Here is a 12,197-nt window from a genome sequence, read left to right on the forward strand (position 1 = left end):
TCTGCTGCTAACAGGCATACATCTCAAGATTGAAGTATTTGGTAATACTTGGGGGAGATGTGAAAATAGGGTCCATATGTATTAGGTTGTCACTGTGAACTTGTCACAGGGTTTAAATTGTTATTTTTTTTTTTTGATGTGCGAATGTGTTTGATGGAGTGCCTTATGTTTAGAATGTGTATCTAGTTGCATATTCCTTGCCCTAGAATTTCCCCCAAGCGTCAGACTGGTTCTAGAGATTTTTCTTTGAGCTGTACCCTTGTGTGCTGTCAGGTGGCGTTGGTCGACACAGTGTCCATCGTTGGCTTCGAAGTCACTGTGATGATGTAGCGGTCGAATATAGGCATCACTCCCAGCGCCCTGGCATCCATTCTTTTCTTTCAGCTTCAGCCTACACACACACACACATCTGAACAAGAGCTACCTTCTGTTTTTTGACTGACTTTTCGATATTTTTGTCAAAGTTTTTGACCTACTTGGCGCATCGAGATGTCTTTCCACAAGACTGGATTCAAGCTGTGACACTCCTGTCACTGCATGATGTTGGTGATGGATCTGCACCACGTGTGCTTGTGGTGGGTAACATACTAAACAGTTGTAAACAACAAGGATGTTTATCACACAAGCATAGAAACGCTTGCCGGAATGACTGCCTTTTTCTGAACCTTAAACATGCATGTGCCAAACTACACATAAGTGTGGTTAAGGCAGAGAAAAAGGCAGAGAGCAGTCTAGTTGATCAGGAGAGGGTGCGATGAGGTAAATGGGGCTGGGGCTGGGTTGGGAGGTAGTTTTCAGGTGTGGGGTGTGGATTAAGGGCTTGTTTCAATCAATCAAATTATTTGTAGAGCGCGCTACTCACCCATTAGGGTCTCAAGGCTCTGATGGGTGGGGGGTGGGCTGAAGGTGCTACTTCCTGAACAGCCAGATCTTGAGGCTTTTCCTGAAGGTTAGCAGGTCCTGGGTCTGCCGTAGGAGGACAGGGAGGGAGTTCGAGGTCTTGGTGGCGTGGTGTGTGAATGATCTACTGCCGGCTGTAGTTCGGTGGATGCGAGGAACGGTGGCGAGGGCGAGTTTGGGGGAGCGGAGTTGACGGTTGGGAGTGTAGAAGGTGAGTCGCTCGTTGAGGTAGGCAGGGCCGGCGTTGTGGAGTGCTTTGTGAGCGTGGATGAGGAGTTTGAAGATGATCCTCTTGTTGACGGGGAGCCAGTGTAGATCTCTCAGGTGGGCTGAGATGTGGTTGCATTGTTGGATGTCGAAGATGAGGCATGCTGAGGTGTTCTGTATACGTTGCAGTTGTTTCTGGAGCTTGGCTGTAGTTCCCGCGTAGAGCGTTGCCGTAGTCCAGTCTGCTGCTGACGAGGGCCTGGGTGACCGTCCTTCTGGTTTCGGTGGGGATCCATCTGAAGATCTTGCGGAGCATGCAGAGGGTGTTGAAGCAGGAAGATGAGATGGCGTTGACTTGCTGGGTCATAGTGAGCGAAGAGTCTAGGATGAACCCTAAGTTGTGTGCGTGGTTGGTGGGCATCGGTGCAGTTCCTAGGGTGGCCGGCCACCAGGAGTTGTTGGAGCCGAGAATGAGGGTTTCTGTCTGAGTTCAGTTTCAGGCCGCTCCTCTCAATCCAGTTGGCTATGGCCTTTACTCCATCTTGGAGGTTGGTTTTGGCGGTGGTGGCATCCTTGTTGAGTGAGAGGATCAGCTGGGTGTCCTCAGCGTAGGAGATGATGTTGAGGTTGTGGGATCGGACGATGTTGACGAGCGGTGCCATGTAGATGTTAAAAAGGGTCAGGCTGAGTGAGGAACCTTGGGGAACGCCGCACATGGTCTTAGTGGCTTCAGAAAGGAAGGGAGGGAGGCGGACTCTCTGGCTTCTGCCGGAGAGGAAGGATGTGATCCAGTCCAGGCTTTCAGGCAGCGGTTGCTGAAGCTCTTGATAGCCTGGCACTCTGCTCTATCACTCCCAGTCTTGTATGAGAGGAAGGTCATGAGACTGCTCGCTGAGCTATCACCCCTCGTCCTCGTCCCACTCCAAATTGTTGGGACATTCGGGTCACAAGAAGAATTTCGAAGAATAAATGTTCTTCAACTTCACCCTGTCGCTGAGATGATGAGACGTGGGAGGACTATTGACGCTATAGGCCTCTGTCCTTGGAGCCTGCTTCTGGGTTGGCTCTGCACCTCCCCGAGTTTCCAGGAGCCAGGGCCACCCCTGTCCTACTGAGTTTTACAAGTCCATGCGTCTCATTTTTGGATAGACCGTCCCTCCTGTGACGCCTTCGGGCCCAGTAGGGTCGTAGGTGGCCCACTTGGGTTCCACACAGGCAGCTTCGGCCTTGACTCCGGAGGGCACCCCCGGTGTCCGTAAAGATGTAGACTCTTCTGATGCTGGTTGGGCCCACGATCAACGTTGACCCCAGACTCATTCTTGACTCTGATCCTGGGCCGGAAAGACGTCCTTCGATGCCGATACAGTCTTTGACGGGGACTATTTTCCCTATATTGGATCCTGACCCTTACGCCTATGGATACGGGTACAATGAGAGTATGGAGGGTTCGCTGGACCCCTTAGAATTCCAGCTGGAAGATCCTGAAATGGACTGTGCTCAGGAATTGTGTGAAGCCAGTGTTCTTTCTCCCCCTTCTATAGCTACGGAGGAGGGAGCCTCATATTCGGTGGTGGTGAATAGAGCGGCTGAGGTCCTGGACCTCGAGCTGCCTTCGATGTCTGTCAGGACTAACCTTCTGACTGAGCTGCTTCAGCCAGGGGCTTTCACGTTGGAACCCCGTTGGACCTTTATTGAAGCACTCACTGGTGTCCTGTTGTGATGTGGTCTAAACCCACTACAGGGGCTCCTGTCAACAGGGCAATCATCTGCCACCATAGGCCTGTGCGTAACGACCCTAAATTCCTGACCCAACATCCCAATCCTGAGTTTGGTCATCCAGGCTTCTTTCTCTTCTGGCGCATTCCCACCTGCCCCCCTGAATAGGGAATCCAAACGACTGGGCCAACTTGGGAAGAAGTTTCTCTCTTCCTCCAGTCTGGCGTTTAGGTCCCTGAACACTGCATGCCTTTTGGGCCACTATTCCCATACTTTAAGGGATACGGTTGTGCAGGTGCTGCCATAGGTCCTGGAGGAGGCCCAGGCCGTTCTCCTCCAATCTGTTGCTAACTGGAGAGATGCAGCCAAGTTCACGATTCGTTGTGGGCTGGACATACCGACTCACTAGGCAGATTGGTTGTGTCAACGGTGACCTTCAAGCGACACGCTTGGTTGAGGATATCTGGCTTTTCAGGGGATGTCCAGCAATCACTTATGGTCATGCCCTTTGATGGCTCTCATCTCTTTAGATACAAATTGGACTCAGCACGCAAGTGCTTTAAGGATACAGAGCAACAGCTCTGTGCCTTTGCCGCATAGCTTCACCTTGCTCCCCTCAGTGTGGTTTTCATCCCTTTCATGGCTATGGAAGGGGTGTCCAACCACGCCCATTTCTCTCCAGCTGCCATGCTGCGTATGCTGCCCAGCCTCTGCATGGCTGCGGATGTGGGATCCAACATGCCTGTGGGTCAGGGAGCCACCGGTCGGCCCTGTCTACCATACCACACCCCTGCCCCTCTGGCGCAGCCTCCAAACCTTCCTAGTCTGACTCTACATCACAGACTAGTTTGAGGCAGGAGTCACCATCACAAGCCCCACCTGGAATCCATCACGATGGACAGGTGGATTTTGCAAATTGTCTAAAGAGGCTGCTCACTTCAAGACTGCCCCTCTGGCCATGCCACCATTGTACGATTGGATGATTGAGGATCTCTTGGCACTTCTCCGCAATAATGTTACGGCTCTCTTGGCCAAGCCAAGGTCCCTGTGCCAGCAGTAGGTTGTGGTTGTTATTCCTGTTACTTTCTGGTGCCCAAGATGGACAAGGGCACCCGCCCTATCATAGACCTCTGGCCCCTCAATCTCTTCTTCAGAAAGAAGAAGTTCAAAATGCACATGCTGGCTCAGGTCCTATCTGCCCTGGACACTAGAGATTGGATAGCGTTGGACTTGCAGGACACCTACTTTCACATTCCCGTGCTGCCTGGCCACAGTTGTTACTTGTGTTTGTTGTAAGTCATGAGCATTTTCAGTTTACTGTGCTCCCCTTTGGTCTTGCCAGCTCCCCTTGCGTGTTCACATAAGTGAAGACTGGGGGTTTCGGTCTTCCCCTACCTCGACAACTGGCTGTTGAAGGCAGGCTCTCTCCCCAGGTTGTTGTCTCCCAACTCCAGACTACGGCAAACCTCCAGCATTCACTGGGGTTCACTATAAACATGCCAGATTCACTCCTGACACCCTCTCAGACGCTCTTTCATCGGAGCTGGACACAGTGCAGTCTCAGGCCTATCCTCCGAAACAGCGAGCCCAGGATATTCAGGCTATGACACCGATGTTTTCAGCCTTTGTCTTGGTTTTTGGTGAGAATGATTCAGAGACTGTTGGGCCTTATAGCCGTCTGCATCCTGCTGGCCACACATGCCAGATGGCATATGCAGGCTCTGCCGTGGGTCCTGAAGGTCCACTGGGTGCAGCATCAGGGGAATCTCCCTGACATGGTCAAGATCTCAGATGGAACTGCGCAAGATCTGTAGTGGTGGCTTTTGAGCTGCAATTTGGTCAAAGGCAGATCCCTCTCCCTTCCCTAACCAGATCGGACAGTGACAGATGTCACTCCTGGGATGGGGCGGCCACATGGGGATGGCTGAGATCAGAGCCGTCTGGTCTCCTATGGAGTCCGGGATCCACATCAGTCTTCTGGATCTCAGGGCGATCAGGCATGTATTGAAAGCATTCCTTCCCTCTCTCAAAGGGATAATGGTGCAGGTGTTCACAGACGACACCACCGCCGTGTGGTACTGCAACAAGCAGGGCAGAGTGGGGTCATGGGCCCTTTGTCAGGAGGCTCTACGCCACTGTACATGGCTGCAAGTCAGGGCATATCTCTGGTGGTTTAACATCTGGCGGGGCTCTCTGAACGTCAGAGTGGACAAACTCAGCTGTCAGTGCATGGTCAATCATGAATGGCGTCTCCGGAGGAGGCACAGTGTCTCTTTCAGCAATGCCTAGGAGCCTTGGCTCGATCGTCACCTCTGCAGAGAACGTGCAATGTCAGCTGTTTTGGGTGCTGGAATTTCCAAGGCAGCACTTGCTCTGTGACACTTTTCGTCTTTTGAGTGGAACTCTGGCTTCCTTAAGCCAATCCCACTTCTGGCCAGAGTTATCAAGAACGACCGGACCCAAATAATCCTTGTGGCTCTGGACTGGGCACGAAGATTATTGAATCCCGAGCTTTTGAGCATGGCCTTCAATCCTCTGATCAGACTGCCTCTTTGGGAGGAACTTCTGTTGCAGCAGCAGGTTATGGTTCTTCTCCCGAAGCTGTCCAGTGTCCGCCTTCTTGCGTGGAGATTGAGTGGCGGCAGTTGGCAGCTTTCAACCTTCCACCAGAAGTCTGTGATGTTATCTTGGCAGCCAGGCCTCACTCTACCAAAACGGTATACTCCTATTGTTGGAACACATTTGTGGCATGGTGTAACAAGTCTGTTGATCCCCTTTCAACACCTGTCTGAGGTTCTTCTGTTTGTACTCTTGCCCAGCAGGGCTCTGCTTTGGGCACCCTTAAAGGTTATTTGTGTGCCATATCGGCTTTCCTAAAACTACTAGTTCAATCGTCCTTGTTTAAATCTCCCATTGTTGGAAGATTCCTTAAGGGTCTAACCCACATGTTTCCGCCTACCCTGTTCATAATGCCCCAGTGGGATTTGAACTTAGTACTCAAATACCTCATGTGTGCTCCCTTCAAGCCCCTTCATAATTGTCCTCTTCGGCTTGACACTTTAAAGACAACCTTTCTTGTAGCCATCACCTCTGCTCATAGTGAGTGAGCTGCTAGCTCTTTCTTCGAAGCCATCCTTTATCTCTGTCCATCCTGACAAAGTGGTGCTTCATAGCAGGTCCTCTTTCCTCCCCAAAGTGGTCACGCCCTTTCATGTAGGCCAATCCATCACCTTGCTTGATTTTTACACATCGTCACATCCTTCTCACGAAGAGGGAAGACTTCATTGTCTAGATCCAAAAAGAGAGTTGGCATTCTACCTCAATTGTACCAAAGACTTTCAGGTGGACAACAACTCTTTGTCGGTTGTGTAGGTGTGAAGGAAGATGGGGACGGTGCAGAAAAGTACCATTTCTAGATGTGTTCTCTGCATTAAATTGTGCTAAACTTTGGCCGACAAGCAACCCCCTGAAGGTTTGCTCACTCTACCAGAGCAACTGCTGCAACCACTACGTTAGCATGCGCAGTTCCAGTCCTGGACATCTGCCAGGCACCAGCATGGGTGTTCCTGCACACATTCACTAAACACTACTGCCTGGACATTCAGGTCCGCAGCGAAGGAGTTAATATGATCTTGGTTCGCAGACCCACCTCTGGGGACGGTATTGCTTGGGTATCTGTTCTAAGGTAAGCAATCTGCAACTAGAGTTCTCTATCAGATGCCAAGTTACTTACCTTCGGTAACAAAGTATCTGGTAGGCATAATGTAGTTGCAGATTACTTACTGATCCACCCATCACCCCCTGCTCTGCAAACTGATTTCTAGGGAAAGGGGCTCCCTTTCAGGGCCTAGTTCTGGCACACCAGTCTGTTCATCATTCCTCTGCGCTTCTGGCGTGGAAAGTCGAGAAAGGAAACTGGCGTCTGTGTACTGGGGTGGTGCCTATATATGACGTGATGTCATCAGGGCGACGACAATGCCACCAACTGTCACGGAGTCAACCGACGCCACCCAACGGCGCGCAAGGGTACTGCTCAGAGAAAAATCTCCACATCCAGACTGACGCCTGAGGGGAAATTCTAAGATAAGGAATCTGCAACTAGAATGTGTCTGTACCAGATAATTTGTTACCAAAGGCAAGTAACTTCTTTGTTTGGGGAATTTTGTGAGTTGACAATATGCAAATGGTGACTAGAGGAAATGAGGCTTAAGGTACTCGAAGACTCTTCCTATTCTCAAGGTTAACGAGGTGTGGCAATAGAAACGTCCAAAAAATATATAGAAGGGCTCAAAATGGTGGGAGATTTGAAAAAAGTTGGTCCTGGGCATATTCTCCCATATATGTAAAAAAAAAAAAAAAAAATGAATGCACTGTTCCAAAAAGATAAAGCTATTCATGATCTCACCCTAATTCTAGGGAGATCAAGCTGTGGTTCCTGGGAATAGCCTGAAGCAGGAACAAATGCCCTCACTCACCAATAGGTAACATGCTTCATCATAGTGCTTTGCTGCTCGTCAGACCGACACTCCAATATCTGATGGGCCCCTCATAGGGACTCTTTACCGGAGATCATTTCGTGAAAAAAATTCTGAAAATGGATGTAAGTAATGTGGGACTGGTGTATATCAACTGTTAAAATCGGCTAGAGGGACCATGTAGTAGAATGTGTAATGAAGATATGGGCCTCTGTCAAGGTTAAAAACAACTATGCGGGGAGGAAGAAAGTATGTCTATCTCACCCTTACACAAATGGAATGAAATATCGGTGAGCCCTATAATCTAGGGATCAATTACATGTGCGGCAGAGTTGGGAATCCCAATACTACCAAAATATAAAAAAAAAAAGTCAACATGTTTCTCGCTCAAAATACGTCTGGAAAGATATGGTTACGATTCGTCAGGACCTCAAATTAAACCTACCTAATACTCACAACTATAATAAGTACATGTTTGATAAGCCGGAACCTAAAGGATAAGACCAAAAAGAAAATTGAGCATGGACCACAAAATTCTTTACCAAATTGGAAAGAACATGCCAGTGAAAATCCCTAGTAGTGCTCAAGTGACCCGTGAATTATCACTTCTAAATCACACCAAAGCTGAGCTTCTTACCCTCCTATTAAAGAATGGTCTCCAATGGAAAACGCAGAGATCCTGCGTAATCACGCCGATATAATCATAAGCAAATCTGGAGTATAAGGAAGAACAATAATTAATACATGTCAAAAATGAATGTCAAACAGGACCGAAACAAATCACGTATATGTAAAGCCACTGTCTCAGGAGAACAAAGTCTGATATTCCTCGGAAACATCAATAATCACATCACATATAGCAGAAACCTTTATCTGTGTAATGAACCATGAAACAAACAGCACAAAAATCATGGATTATGCCAAGAAAAGCTGGTCATATGTACCTGTAGTTTATCTAAGCATTAATTTTCAGTTTAATGAGGTGGCTAGATGACAACTCCCACCAAAAACGAACGAAACTGGCTGAGAGAGAAGTGCCATAAGCTAGATTTAAACATTGTATAAATAACATGTGGTCTACAAGTTATACTCTCGTATCAAAGACACACACTTCATCAGTGTATCAATAGCTACATCCCGCCTGAATACATGCCCACAGTGCAAGAGGTACAGTAGTACAGGAGCCTTGTATTATATAATATTATATATATATTATATATATTAGCAACAAAGCGCAGGGATACCTTCATTCTTTTGTAGGTGTTCAGTTAGATTCTATGCTGCTGATAACTCCCCTAATAAGGCTCGTGCTAGATGCTTTAGTGGATAGTCAAAAAAATTCTGTGCTGCCGATAACTCCCCCCAACAAGGCTTATAATAAGTACCAGCAAAAATACATAAGGCTCAGGAAGGGGGGCACTTACTTGTTACAAAACTGTAGTTGCCGTCAGCACCTACCTCTGCTCCGCATATCCGGAGACATGATCCGGTGTGCAAGGCCTAGTTTTTATAGGACGGTAGAGCTGGTTAGACCGGCGTAAAAATCAAGAGAGCACTGAGATTGTTGATACAGAGATGGTTGTTGCCATCTCTGAAAGGTCCCTCCCGACTTTAGCTAGGAGGCATAGACATAGAGAAAGGTCAAATTAATACTAGTCTATAATGACGGTCGCTATCTTAAAATGTAGAGTAGTTGTCACATATGTGAGAGTAGAACAGGACTATTAATACAGGGATGATTATTGTAGAAACATTGTCTACAAATAGATTCATAAGTGGTAAACATTAGGTCACTGAAGTGTAATGAACTACCCTGAACCCAAAAATAAGTAAAAAAAAAAATATATATATATAAAAAAAATATATATATATAACAATGCCCATATCTTCATCGAACCAACATGAAGAACCAGTTTATATTAATTCGCACCTCATCGTTGAGGCCCCTGGTGTGGGTTCTCAATCTGTACCCCCAACGTTGTTCTTTCTCAAAAAGTTTCTTAGTACATTCCCTATTGTCTAACACACACTCCAAGATGACCCATTTCATATCATCCGGTGAATGTTTTTGTTCAGTGAAATGTGTTGTCAACTTCGTAGAGGCTCGCTGGCATCGAATGGTGCTAGGATGCTCATTAATTCGCTTTTTTACCATTCTCGCGGTCATCACTATGTGACTAAGGTCACAGGGGCATAAAACCATGTAAATACAATTTTTAGTGTGACAATTGGTGTGTCTAGTCAATCGCCATCTATATTTTTCTCCCAAATCTAATTCTGTGGCACTCCTAGATAAAGGACAGATATTACAATGCCCACATGGGTGGTGCCCTTGGACCTTAAGCCAAGATTGTGGTAAATTAGTGTCCAAGGACTTTCTTGATCTGGGTCTAGTGTGAATAATAAGGTCCTTGATGTTCTGTGTCCTCTTAAAAGCAAACAGAGGGTTCCCTAAGGATTCCTCTGTGTCGGTCCAAATAGACCTCTTCTGGTTGATGATCTACTTTACCCGATTGCTCAGGGGAGTAAATGTGGTCACACAAGTCAATCTTGTGCGTTGTACTTTATTGGAATCAGTCAAAAAAGTTTCTCTCTGAATATTACGAGCTCGTTTTCTAGCTTGTGCAATAACCTGTGATGGGTAGTGTCGATCCTTCAACTTTTGGCTAAGCAGGGCAGAATGTCTGTGAAAATCATGATCGTCACTACAATTACGTCTCAATCTAAAGAATTGTCCAAAAGGTAAATTGGTCCTCAGAGATTTAGAATGATGGCTGTCAAAATGTAACAAACTGTTTTTATCAGTCCGTTTGTGAAAGATAGAAGAGTATATGATCCATAAGTCCAAAAAAGGTACCTCCTTTTCAGAAATGGTAGCACTAAAGCGTAAGTGTTGGTCTAAGGTGTTAATCCAGTTCACAAAAAGACTCTGCTCTCCTATAGTCCCTTTCCATACAATCAAAATGTCATCATAGTATCTGCGCCATAATCGAATATTGGGTGGGAAAAAAAAAGGTTGTGTGGGTTCTAGAATGTAACGTTTCTCGAATACATATACAGACAGGCTAGACTGGGAGCAAAGGTGCTGCCCATAGAAGTGCCTTGGATCTGATGAAATAGATCATCCTCAAATTGAAGAAAGTTCTCTTTTAGGCCTAGTGTAGCACATGCTAAAACAAAACTCATGGGGGTATTATGAGACCAAGTGTCAGTTGTGAGAATCTCCTCAACTGCTTCTAGAGTAGCATCTTGTGGTATGTTGGTGTATAATGCCTCAACATCAAGGCACATCAGCATATCTGAAGTTCCGCTACTGTTAAGATCCAACAATATTAAGGTGTCCTTTGTGTCTTTCAGAAAAGCAGGACTTTTTTGGACAATAGGTTGGAGAAAGAAATCGCAGAATTTAGATAGAGGCTCCAAAATAGATCCAATCCCTGAAACAATAGTACGACCTGGAGGTGGAGTTCCCTTATGTATCTTAGGAAGACAATAAAAGTAGGGCATTCTAGGTGTCCTTAGTGTCCAAGAATTGTGCTTCTTGATGTGTAATCCAACCTGCACTGTCTGCTTCCGCTATCATGTTACAAATGATATGTTATTTTTTATGTGGGGTCAGACTTAATGTGTTCATAGTATGTGCGATCACTCAGTAGTCTCCTACATTCTTGGGTCTAAAAGGTGGTCTAAAACTACAATGGCTCCTCCTATATCTGCTGGTTTTATAGTAATGTTTGGATCTTGAGACAAAGAACGAATGGCCTGCCTTTCGTTGTTGGATACATTTTGAGAAGATTGTGTGGGCTGTAATAAACCAGTTTCATGACGAACTGCCTTTTCAAATGCCAAAACTTCAATAGGTACCAGATTATGAGAAGGCATGAAAGTGGAAGGTTTTCTCAAATGTCTCACCCATCAAAGTAATCCTACGACGATCTTCGAAGAAAAATGCAGACAAATCTTTAGAAAAAGAGCAGTGATCACACAGTTTAATCGGAAAAAATCATCTTTTGGGGTAGGGATAAAACCTAAACCTTTGTTCAGAACCATACCTTCTATAGGTGTCAACATTTTACCAGATAAATTAACAACCAAGTCTTCTTGGCCACTGCTCTGATTTTGCCCAATTTAGGAGGTCGATGATATCATCTTTCAGTAGCACTTTTCATTCGCTGCCTGGCCTTAATGAGTCGCGTAGATCTTGGAGGAGAATGTGTTACTTAGCCTTGAACATTATTTTTCTCCTTGGAAGCTGTAATTACCCAGGATTCTCGATTAGATATCAATTTAATCAGAAAAAGTTGCTTGTAATTAATGACTAGATGATGGTACTGTGTAGCACATAATAGGGCAACTTTTGAAGGATAACCAGTGTTATGCTGCAGGATTTCTGCTTTCTTCGTTTATTTACAGGGGATCTTGATTAGTTTGGATCTTTATATGTAGTTTTCTTTGACAATTATTTTTGTTGTCTAATTAGTTTCTATCATTGATTTCTAGTCAGTGTTCAACATAATAGACAATGGACCGAAGACACTTTGAATTGGGTGGGGGGGGTGCAATCCAACTTTGCTTCTCTCCTCTCAGACAACGCAGGTGAATGCAGAAAGTTGCTTTCCATTGCTTGACATATGTTGTAATCATTGTCATGGACCGAGTCTATTTTTCCTGCTAGGTCTAAAACACATTATAAGCTTCTATGTAACTAATCTATTTATTTCTCTTTTTTTTACCGACTGTGTGGCAGTGTAGAAATTTAAATATTACAGCACTTCATTGAAGTTTGTCGATTGCCAATTGACACAAGAACGTGCTCCATAGAAAAAACTCCATGAAATTAAATGTGCCATGAAACATGCCTCCTCTTTTACAAAGTGAACTTTGGAGTAGGAAATAAGT

The 12,197-nt window shown here is 45.8% G+C and overlaps 1 protein-coding gene across 2 annotated transcripts in view; it reads left to right on the forward strand.

Moving 5' to 3' along the window:
• The window catches only part of RPS6KA3 (ribosomal protein S6 kinase A3), a 540,094-nt gene that overhangs the window by 95,376 nt on the left and 432,521 nt on the right, over positions 1–12,197 (forward strand). The window lies entirely within an intron of this gene.

This window comes from Pleurodeles waltl, chromosome 8 (assembly GCF_031143425.1).
Source record: "Pleurodeles waltl isolate 20211129_DDA chromosome 8, aPleWal1.hap1.20221129, whole genome shotgun sequence".
Taxonomy (NCBI): domain Eukaryota; kingdom Metazoa; phylum Chordata; class Amphibia; order Caudata; family Salamandridae; genus Pleurodeles; species Pleurodeles waltl.